Source organism: Arachis ipaensis, chromosome B1, assembly GCF_059453495.1.
Source record: "Arachis ipaensis isolate K30076 ecotype BB chromosome B1, ASM5945349v1, whole genome shotgun sequence".
Classification (NCBI taxonomy): domain Eukaryota; kingdom Viridiplantae; phylum Streptophyta; class Magnoliopsida; order Fabales; family Fabaceae; genus Arachis; species Arachis ipaensis.
Window position 1 is genome coordinate 34,932,989 of NC_142436.1, and position 11,486 is coordinate 34,944,474.

Here is an 11,486-nt window from a genome sequence, read left to right on the forward strand (position 1 = left end):
CATGCTCAGCCCAAACACACACCAAGTGGGCCCAGGAAGTGGATTTATGCATCAATTACTTACTCATGTAAACCCTAGTGACTAGTTTATTATAAATAGGACCTTTTACTAGTCTTTTTGACCATCTTTTGACCATCTTAGGATCTTAGGATCATCTTTGAACGCATTGTTCTTAGATCAAGGGGGCTGGCCATCTCGGCCATGCCTGGAGCTTCACTTATGTATTTTCATACGGTAGAGTTTCTACACTCCATAGATTAAGGTGTGGAGCTCTGCTGTTCCTCAAAGATTAATGCAAAGTACTACTGTTTTCTATTCAATTCTTCTTATTTCTTTTCTAAGATATCCATTCGCACCCAAGAACGTGATGAAGGTGATGATTATGTGTGACGCTCATCATCCTTCTCCCTTATGAACGCGTGCCTGACAAACACTTCTGTTCTACATGAAATAAGCTAGAATGAGTATCTCTTAGATCTCCTAACCAGAATCTTCGTGGCGTAAGCTAGAATGATGGCGACATTCAAGAGAATCCGGAAGGTCTAAACCTTGTCTGTGGTATTTCGAGTAGGATTCAATGATTGAATGACTGTGACGAGCTTCAAACTCGCGAGTGCTGGGCATTAGTGACAGACGCAATAGGAGGGTGAATCCTATTCCAGCATGATCGGGAACCGACAGATGAATAGTCGTGCCGTGACAGGGTGCGTGAGCATATTATTCACTGAGAGGAGGGGATGTAGCCACTGACAACGGTGATGCCCTTGCATAAAGCTAGCCATGGAAAGGAGTAAGACTGATTGGATGAAGATAGCAGGAAAGCAGAGGTTCAGAGGAACGACAAGCATCTCCATTCGCTTATCTGAAATTCTCACCAATGATTTACATAAGTATCTCTATCCCTATTCTATTAATTAATATTCGAAAACTCCATGATTATTTTATATCCGCCTGACTGAGATTTACAAGGTGACCATAGCTTGCTTCATACCAACAATCTCCGTGGGATTCGACCCTTACTCACGTAAGGTATTACTTGGACGACCCAGTGCACTTGCTGGTTAGTTGTATCGAAGTTGTGACAATTATGTATTGAGATCAGAGCACCAAGTTGCTCACGTTGCCGGGGATTGTTTGAGTTTGGACATCTGACGGTTCATCTTGTTGCTCAGATTAGGTACTTTTCTTTTTATTTTCTTTTCAAAAATTTTTCAAAATTTTTCTAAAATTTTCTCATCTGTTTTCGAAAAAAAATAAAATAAAATAAAATAAAATAAAATAAAAATGTTTTCAAAAATTTTATTCAAGATTTTTAAGAATGAATTCTAGAGTTTCATGAAGCATGCTAAAGCCTGGCTGGCTGTAAAGCCATGTCTAAATTCTTTTGGACTGAGGTTTTGGATTAAAATTGAATGAATTACATTCATATGTTTGCTGAAGCTTGGCTGGCCATTGGCCATGTCTAGTGTTTTGGACTGGAGCTTTCATTGAAAGCTTGGCTGGCTAGTGAGCCATGTCTAATTCCTAGACTGAAGCTTTAGACTAAAAATGCAAGATTCTTGGAATTCATATTAAAAATTTTGGAATCCTTATTTTTCTTTTTTCATATAATTTTCGAAAAAAAAATTAGAAAATCATAAAAATCAAAAATATTTTTGTGTTTCTTGTTTGAGTCTTGAGTCATATCATAAGTTTGGTGTCACTTGCATATGCATCTAGCATTTTTCGAAAATATCATGCATTCATAGTGTTCTTCATGATCTTCAAGTTGTTCTTGGTAAGTCTTCTTGTTTGATCTTGATGATTTTTTGTTTTGTGTCTTTTCATGTTTATCATATGCATTCTTGAATTCTTAGTGTCTAAGCATTAAAGAATTCTAAGTTTGGTGTCTTGCATGTTTTCTTTGCATAAAAATTTTTTTTTTTCAAAATATGTGTCTATGATGTTCATCTTGACATTCATAGTGTTCTTGGTGTTCATCTTGACATTCATAGCATTCTTGCATGCATTCATTGTTTTGATCCAAAAATTTCATGCATTGCATAATTTTCATGTTTTTCATAAAAACTTCAAAAATCAAAAAAATTATCTTTCCCTTTTTCTCTCATCAAATTCTAAATTTGGATTGACTTTTTCAAAAAATTTTTAAAATCAAATTGTTTCTTATCAGTCAAATCAAATTTTCAATTTGAAAATCTTATCTTTTTCAAAATCTTTTTCAAAAATCAAATCTTTTTCAAAATTCTTAGTTATTTTCGAAAATTCCAAAAATATTTTTCAAAAATCTTTTTCTTATTTTTATACCAAATTTTCGAAAATAACATAATCAATTAATGTTTTGATTCAAAAATTTGAAGTTTGTTACTTGCTTGTTAAGAAAGATTCAAACTTTAAGTTCTAAAATCATATCTTGTGATTTCTTGTGAATCAAGTCATTAATTGTGATTTTAAAAATCAAATCTTTTTCAAAACTACTTTCTAAAATATCTTCTTATCTTATCTTTTTCAAAAATATCTTTTAAAAATATCTTCTCTAACTTCCTAACCTCTTATCTTTTCAAAATTTGTTTCAACTAACTAACTAACTTTTTGTTTGTTTCTTAACTTTTTCAAAACTACCTAAATAACTCTCTCTCTCTAATTTTCGAAAATATCTTCCATCTTTTTCAAAAATTTCTTTTTTATTAACTAATTATTTTTATTTTTGATTTTAAAAATTTTTTCGAAAAAAAAAAAGTACTAACATTTTTCAAAAACCATTTTCGAAAATCACTAACTCTTTTTCAAAATAATTTTCGAAAATTATCCCTCCCCCATCTCATTCTATTTATTCATTCATATCCTAACATCTCATCTCACCTCTCTTCCATCCTCACAGTTGTGTTTCTTCCATTATATTACATTCTTTGTCTCTCCCTCTTCTTCCACTCACACAGGGATCCCTATACTGTGGTATAAAGGATCTCCATTATTATTATTATTTTTCTGTGCCTTCTTCTTTGTCATATGAGCAGGAGCAAGGATAAGAACATTCTTGTGGAAGCAGATCCAGAACCTGAAAGGACTCTGAAGAGAAAATTAAGAGAAGCTAAATTACAACAATCTAGAGAAAACCTTTCAGAAATTTTCGAACAGGAAGAGGAGATGGCAGCCGAAAATAATAATAATGTAAGGAAGATGCTTGGTGACTTTACTGCACCTAATTCCAATTTGCATGGAAGAAGCATCTCCATTCCTGCCATTGGAGCAAACAACTTTGAGCTGAAACCTCAACTAGTTTCTCTGATGCAGCAGAACTGCAAGTTTCATGGACTTCCATCTGAAGATCCTTTTCAGTTCTTAACTGAATTCTTGCAGATATGTGATACTGTTAAGACTAATGGAGTAGATCCTGAAGTCTACAGGCTCATGCTTTTCCCTTTTGCTGTAAGAGACAGAGCTAGATTATGGTTGGATTCTCAACTCAAAGACAGCCTGAACTCTTGGGATAAGCTGGTCACGGCTTTCTTAGCCAAGTACTTTCCTCCTCAAAAGCTGAGCAAGCTTAGAGCTGATGTTCAAACCTTCAGACAGAAAGAAGGTGAATCCCTCTATGAAGCTTGGGAAAGATACAAACAGTTGACCAAAAAGTGTCCTTCTGACATGCTTTCAGAATGGACCATCCTGGATATATTCTATGATGGTTTATCTGAGCTATCAAAGATGTCACTGGACACTTCTGCAGGTGGATCCATTCACCTAAAGAAAACGCCTGCAGAAGCTCAAGAACTCATTGACATGGTTGCTAATAACCAGTTCATGTACACTTCTGAAAGGAATCCTGTGAGTAATGGGACGCCTATGAAGAAGGGAGTTCTTGAAGTTGATACTCTGAATGCCATATTGGCTCAGAATAAAATATTGACTCAGCAAGTCAATATGATTTCTCAGAGTCTGAATGGAATGCAAGCTGCATCCAACAGTACTCAAGAGGCTTCTCCTGAAGAAGAAGCTTATGATCCTGAGAACCCTGCAATAGCAGAGGTGAACTACTTAGGTGAACCTTATGGAAACACCTATAACTCATCATGGAGAAATCATCCAAATTTCTCATGGAAGGATCAAAAGCCTCAACAAGGCTTTAACAATGGTGGAAGAAACAGGTTTAACAATAGCAAGTCTTTTCCATCATCAACTCAGCAACAGACAGAGAACTCTGAACAAAATGCTTCTAATTTAGCAAATCTAGTCTCTGATCTATCTAAAGCCACTGTAAGTTTCATGAATGAAACAAGGTCTTTCATTAGAAATCTGGAAGCACAAGTGGGCCAGCTGAGTAAAAGGATCACTGAAATCCCTCCTAGTACTCTCCCAAGCAATACAGAAGAGAATCCAAAAGGAGAGTGCAAGGCCATTGACATAAGCGCCATGGCCGAACCTGTGAGGAGAGGAGAGGACGTGAATCCCAAGGAGGAAGACCTCCTGGGACGTCCAGTGGTCAATAAGGAGCTTCCCTCTGAGGAACCAAAGGACTCTGGGGCCCATCTAGAGACCATAGAGATCCCATTGAACCTTCTTATGCCCTTCATGAGCTCTGATGAGTATTCCTCTTCTGAAGAGAATGAGGATGTTACTGAAGAGCAAACTGCCAAGTTTCTTGGTGCAATCATGAAGCTAAATGCCAAATTATTTGGCATTGATACTTGGGAAGTTGAACCTCCCTTGTTCATCAATGAACTAAGTGATCTGGATCAACTGACATTGCCTCAGAAGAGACAGGATCCTGGAAAGTTCATAATACCCTGTACCATAGGCACCATGATCTTTAAGGCTCTGTGTGACCTTGGTTCAGGAATAAACCTCATGCCCCTCTCTGTAATAGAGAAACTGGGAATCTATGGGGTGCAAGCTGCTAAAATCTCACTAGAGATGGCAAACAGCTCAAGAAGACAGGCTTATGGACAAGTAGAAGATGTATTAGTAAAGGTTGAGGGCCTTTACATACCTACTGATTTCATAGTCCTGGATACTGGAAAGGAAGAGGATGAATCCATCATCCTAGGAAGACCTTTCCTGGCCACAGCAAGAGCTGTGATTGATGTTGACAGAGGTGAAATAGTTCTTCAATGGAATGAGAACTCCCTTGTATTCAAAACTCAAGGATCTCCCTCTGCAACCATGGAGAGGAAGCTTGAAAAGCTTCTCTCAAAGCAGAGTCAACCAGAGCCCCCACAGTCAAACTCTAAGTTTGGTGTTGGGAGGCCACAACCAAACTCTAAGTTTGGTGTTGAACTCCCATATCCAAACTCTAAGTTTGGTGTTGGAGAGTCTCAACAAAGCTCTGCACATCTGTAAGGCTCCATGAGAGCCCACTGTCAAGCTATTGACATTAAAGAAGCGCTTGTTGGGAGGCAACCCAATGTTTATCTAACTTTTATTTTCATTGTTTTTCATGTTTTCTTAGGTTCATGATCATGTGGAGTCACAAAATAAATAGAAAAATTGAAAACGGAATCAAAAACAGCAGAAGAAAAATCACACCCTGGAGGAGCATCTGTCTGGCGTTCAAACGCCAGAACAGAGCATAGTTCTGGCGCCCAGAATGGGAGCATCCTGGCGCTGAACGCCCCGAACAAGCATGGTTCTGGCGTTCAACGCCAGAAATGGCAGCAAAGAGGTGTTGAACGCCCAAAATGGGCACCAACCTGGCGCTGAACGCCCAGAGTTGTGTGCAAGGGCATTTTACATGCCTAAATTGGTGCAGGGATGTAAATGCCTTGACACCTCAGGATCTGTGGACCCCACAGGATCCCCACCTACCTCATCATCTCTCTTTCCATTCATGATCATCCCTTCCTTTTTTTTTTCCATTTACCACTCACATCCATACACCCACTACCTTCAAAAATTCAACATCTCTCACCCACCCAATCCCACCCATATGGCCGAATACACACTCCCATCCATCTCCTCCATATCTTCTTCTTATTCTTCTATTTTTTCTTCTTTTGCTCGAGGGCGAGCAACATTCTAAGTTTGGTGTGGCAAAAGCATAGCTTTTTTGTTTTTTCCATAACCATTGATGGCACCTAAGGCCAGAGAAACCTCTAGAAAGAGGAAAGGGAAGACAAAAGCTTCCATCAAGGGTCTATAGCTCAGTGGTAGAACATTTGACTGCAAATCAAGAGATCCCTGAGATACCTCAGGGGATTCATTTTCTTCCACACAATTATTGGAAGCAACTAAGGGTGGAACATCAGGAGCACTCCATCATCCTTCATGAAATCAGAGAAGATCTAAAAGCAATGAAGGAGGAGCAGCAAAGACAAGGAAGAGACATAGAAGAGCTCAAGGACATCACTAAGGTGGACTCATTCCTTGTTCTTACTTTCTCTGTTTTTTTTTTCATTTTATATGTTATGTGCTTATCCATGTTTGTGTCTTCATTACATGATCATTAGTAGTTAGTAACTTTGTCTTAAAGTTATGAATGTCCTATGAATCCATCACCTCTCTTAAATAAAAACTGTTTTAATTCAAAAAAACAAGAAGTACGTGAGTTTCGAATTTATCCTTGAACTTAGTTTAATTATATTGATGTGGTGACAATGCTTCTTGTTTTCTGAATGTATGCTTGAACAGTGCATATGTCTTTTGAAGTTGTTGTTTAAGAATGTTAAATATGTTGGCTCTTGAAAGAATGATGACTAGGAGACATGTTATTTGATAATCTGAAAAATCATAAAAATGATTCTTGAAGCAAGAAAAAGCAGCAAAGAACAAAGCTTGCAAAAAAAAAAAAAAAAATAGGCGAAAAAAAAATAGAAAGAAAAAGAAAAAGCAAGCATAAAAAGCCAAAAGCTCTTAAAACCAAGAGGCAAGAGCAAAAAGCCAATAACCCTTAAAACCAAAAGGCAAGGGCAATAAAAAGGATCCCAAGGCTTTGAGCATCAGTGGATAGGAGGGCCTAAAGGAATAAAATTCCGGTCTAAGCGGCTAAACCAAGCTGTCCCTAACCATGTGCTTGTGGCGTGTAGGTGTCAAGTGAAAACTTGAGACTGAGCGGTTAAAGTCAAGGTCCAAAGCAAAAGAAGAGTGTGCTTAAGAACCCTGGACACCTCTAATTGGGGACTTTAGCAAAGCTGAGTCACAATCTGAAAAGGTTCACCCAATTATGTATCTGTGGCATTTATGTATCCAGTGGTAATACTGGAAAACAAAGTGCTTAGGGCCACGGCCAAGACTCATAAAGAAGCTGTGTTCAAGAATCATCATACTGAACTAGGAGAGTCAATGACACTATTCGAACTCTGAGTTCCTATAGATGCCAATCATTCTGAACCTCAATGGATAAAGTGAGATGCCAAAACTATTTAAGAGGCAAAAAGCTATAAGTCCCGCTCATATGATTGAAGCTATGTTTCATTGATAGTTTGGAATTTATAGTATATTCTATTCTTTTTATCCTATTTTGATTTTCAGTTGCTTGGGGACAAGCAACAATTTAAGTTTGGTGTTGTGATGAGCGGATAATTTATACGCTTTTTGACATTGTTTTTAGTATGTTTTTAGTAGGATCTAGTTAATTTTAGGGATGTTTTTAATAGATTTTGTGTTAAATTCACATTTCTGGACTTTACTATGAGTTTGTGTGTTTTTCTGTGATTTCAGGTATTTTGTGGCTGAAATTGAGGGACTTGAGCAGAAATCAGATTCAGAGGTTGAAAAAGGACTGCTGATGCTGTTAGATTCTGACCTTCCTGCACTCAAAGTTGATTTTCTGGAGCTACAGAACTCGAAATGGCGCGCTTCCAATTGCGTTGGAAAGTAGACATCCAGGGCTTTCCAGCAATGTATAATAGTCTATACTTTGGCCAAGAATAGACGACGTAAACTGGCGTTCAACGCCAGCTTTCTACCCAAATCTGGCGTCCAGCGCCAGAAAAGGATCCAAAACCAGAGTTGAACGCCTAAACTGGCACAGAAACTGGCGTTCAACTCCACAAATGGCCTCTGCACGTGCAACACTCAGGCTCAGTCCAAACACACACCAAGTGGGCCCAGGAAGTGGATTTATGCATCAATTACTTACTCATGTAAACCCTAGTGACTAGTTTATTATAAATAGGACCTTTTACTAGTCTTTTAGACCATCTTTGGATTACCTTATGATCCTTTGATCACGTTTTAGGGGGCTGGCCATCTCGGCCATGCCTGGACCTTCACTTATGTATTTTCATACGGTAGAGTTTCTACACTCCACAGATTAAGGTGTGGAGCTCTGCTGTTCCTCAAAGATTAATGCAAAGTACTACTGTTTTCTATTCAATTCTTCTTATTTCTCTTCTAAGATATCCATTCGCACCCAAGAACGTGATGAAGGTGATGATTATGTGTGACGCTCATCATCCTTCTCCCTTATGAACGCGTGCCTGACAAACACTTCCGTTCTACATGAAATAAGCTAGAATGAGTATCTCTTAGATCTCCTAACCAGAATCTTCGTGGCGTAAGCTAGAATGATGGCGGCATTCAAGAGAATCCGGAAAGTCTAAACCTTGTCTGTGGTATTCCGAGTAGGATTCAATGATTGAATGACTGTGACGAGCTCCTAACTCGCGATTGCAGGGCGTTAGTGACAGACGCAAAAGGATAGTAAATCCTATTCCAGCATGATCGAGAACCGACAGATGAATAGCCGTGCCGTGACAGGGTGCGTGAGCATATTATTCACTGAGAGGATAAGATGAAGCCATTGACAAGGGTGATGCCTCCAGACGATTAGCCATGCCGTGACAGGGCATTGGATCATTTTCCCGAGAGATGACCGGAAGTAGCCATTGACAGTGGTGATGTATCACATAAAGCCAGCCATGGAAAGGAGTAAGACTGACTGGATGAAGATAGCAGGAAAGCAGAGGTTCAGAGGAACGAAAGCATCTCCATTCACTTATCTGAAATTCCTATCAATGAATTACATAAGTGTCTCTATCCCTATTTTATTAATTAATATTCGAAAACACCGTTATCACTTTATATCTGCCTGACTGAGATTTACAAGGTGACCATAGCTTGCTTCATACCAACAATCTCCGTGGGATTCGACCCTTACTCACGTAAGGTATTACTTGGACGACCCAGTGCACTTGCTGGTTAGTTGTATCGAAGTTGTGACAATTATGAATTAAGATCAGAGCACCAAGCTTTGGAGCCATTACCAGGATTTGTTTGAGCCTGGACATCACAATTTCGTGCACCATTCACCATAATCAACATAAGGTTACCAATTTAAATAATTCACAAAGGTTTAATAGTTTCCTCACCTTACCCACAGTTGCTTTGGATAAAACACAACAATCTCCGCAAGCTAACTTGATTCTAAAACATCAAAACATCAAAATCTTCAATACCCATAACCCAAAATTTCAAAATTGAGAGGAGGAGAGACTGAATGAGAAATTGCTAATTCCTTACCACTTCATTCGGATGGTTTTGAAGAACTTGATACAGTGGTCACGTGGCCGCAAATGGTGCGACAATCGGAGCTCCGAATTGAGAGATATGATGGATTGAATATTGGATGGGGTTAGAGTTCTTCTTCCCTTCTCTTCCCCCAAGCTTCGGTGTGCTTCCCTTTAATTTTAGGAAAAAAAAGGCTAAGCTCTCTCATTTAATGATGGGTCTTAGTCCTGGTTTGGATTTGGTTCAATCGATTCAGTCTATTGGTCAAATTTTAGACCAAAATTTTTAAAAATTAATGTTAAAATTCGTATTTCAATTATTTTTATTCTTTTAAATTATGAAAATTAATTTTTTAATTAATAATTAATTTTTCAAAGTTTATATGATTTTTTATATCCTTAAAATATTGGGCAACTATATATATATATATATTCACAGAGCAACCAAAATATAAGAACGAAACAAAGTTAAAAGTCACCTATATTTTATAGTTGTATCTTTGAATTTTTTTTTTTTTTATCAATTTTCAATAGGTTGTACCAAGGTTGCGAAAACCAAACCGGTCATTAAATCGGTCAAGTAACTAGTTTAATGGTTCAATAGCCAACCGAGATCGAACCGTAGTTAGACCGATTTAGTTAAATATATAATAAAATTATTAAAAATTTAATATATAATTTTAGATATTCAAATAAATTAATAACATAAATAATAATCAGCATAAATAATTTTAAATATTACAAATTTCTAATTAACTTTCAAATTCTAATAAAATAATCAGCATAAATACCCAAAATAAATCCTCACAATCCAAACAGACATTCCAGAGAATTCCAAAGCATCAGAAAATTCAGCCACTCAATCACAAAAAATTGAAATTTAGATGCACTCACAATCCACATATGCTGAATCCAAATTCAGCAAATCACACCACCAATAACCCTAACTAAGAAAAAAAACAGAAAAAAATTGCAACCCAATCATCAGAAAATAGCAACTCAATAATCACAATAACTGAATCAATAAAATAAACAAAATGAACAAACATAAACTGAAGCAAACATAGATTTCAGCAGTGCATACTCATAATCCTAAACATTTTCGGTTCCAGAATCATACAAAACAGAAATTCAGAATCATAAAACTCAGAGACAGGCGAAACAGAGACAGATGAGGTTGTAACAAAACCCAACTGTCGGCGAAGGAGGAACAGCGAGACAGAGACAGAGACGGTGGAGGAATGGTGAGACAGAGACCAAGACGAGGGAGGAATGAAACTCAACTGCCGAAGAGGGTAGAACGGCGAGACAGAGACGAAGATAGGATTCAAACTGACAGATCCTCGATCTGCAAGTCCACAACCACCACGACGACGTAGAGAAGAGTAGAAGACGGCCACGAGCTTTGACATGCAAGTCCAGAGGCGACGGCGTGGAGGAGAAGAGGATCGACGGACAAGGGCTTCGATCTGACACTCTGTCTGCCACTGCCACGCGGCGATAGCACCTTTTAGCTGACGAGAAGAGTTCGGTGGCGGTAGAGGCGATGGCTGCTGCTTGTGGTGGCTGAGAGAGCAAGAGGGAGGTTGTGGGTTAAGCCGTTAGGGTTTGTCTGAGGGAGGGAATTTGAGGAGGCAGCCTTTTATATGATGAATTTCTTTGTTTTTTTTAATTAAAATTTTAAAACCCGTTAAAAAATCGTCCGATTTCACCGATTCGTCGGTTTATCATCGATTTGACCGGTTTTTTTATCGATTTTTTGCTAGCCAATTTTTCATGTCAACTGAATTGGCTAAAGGACCGATTTCCGGTTAACCCGGTCGAATCGGCCGGTTCGGTTCGATTTTCAGAACACTGGTTGTACCATTTACTTTCAAAAGCTGTTTAAGACCATTTAATACAAACAATCCAATAACTATATTTTTTTTAACTATTAATAAGAACAATATTAATATAAAAAATTTGAAACTATTTGTTTACTTTTTTTTTTTCTCTGCTCTTCCACCCTGAGCCGTCACCAAGGAAGCAATAGAGAAGGGAGAAATG

The 11,486-nt window shown here is 37.9% G+C and overlaps 1 non-coding gene across 1 annotated transcript; it reads right to left on the reverse strand.

Moving 5' to 3' along the window:
- Positions 1-3,540: 3,540 nt before the first annotated feature.
- LOC148576197 (small nucleolar RNA R71) lies at positions 3,541-3,648 on the reverse strand. Its single transcript, XR_015903201.1, has one exon. It is a non-coding gene; the product is annotated as a small nucleolar RNA R71 (small nucleolar RNA).
- Between the last annotated feature and the right edge of the window lie 7,838 nt (positions 3,649-11,486).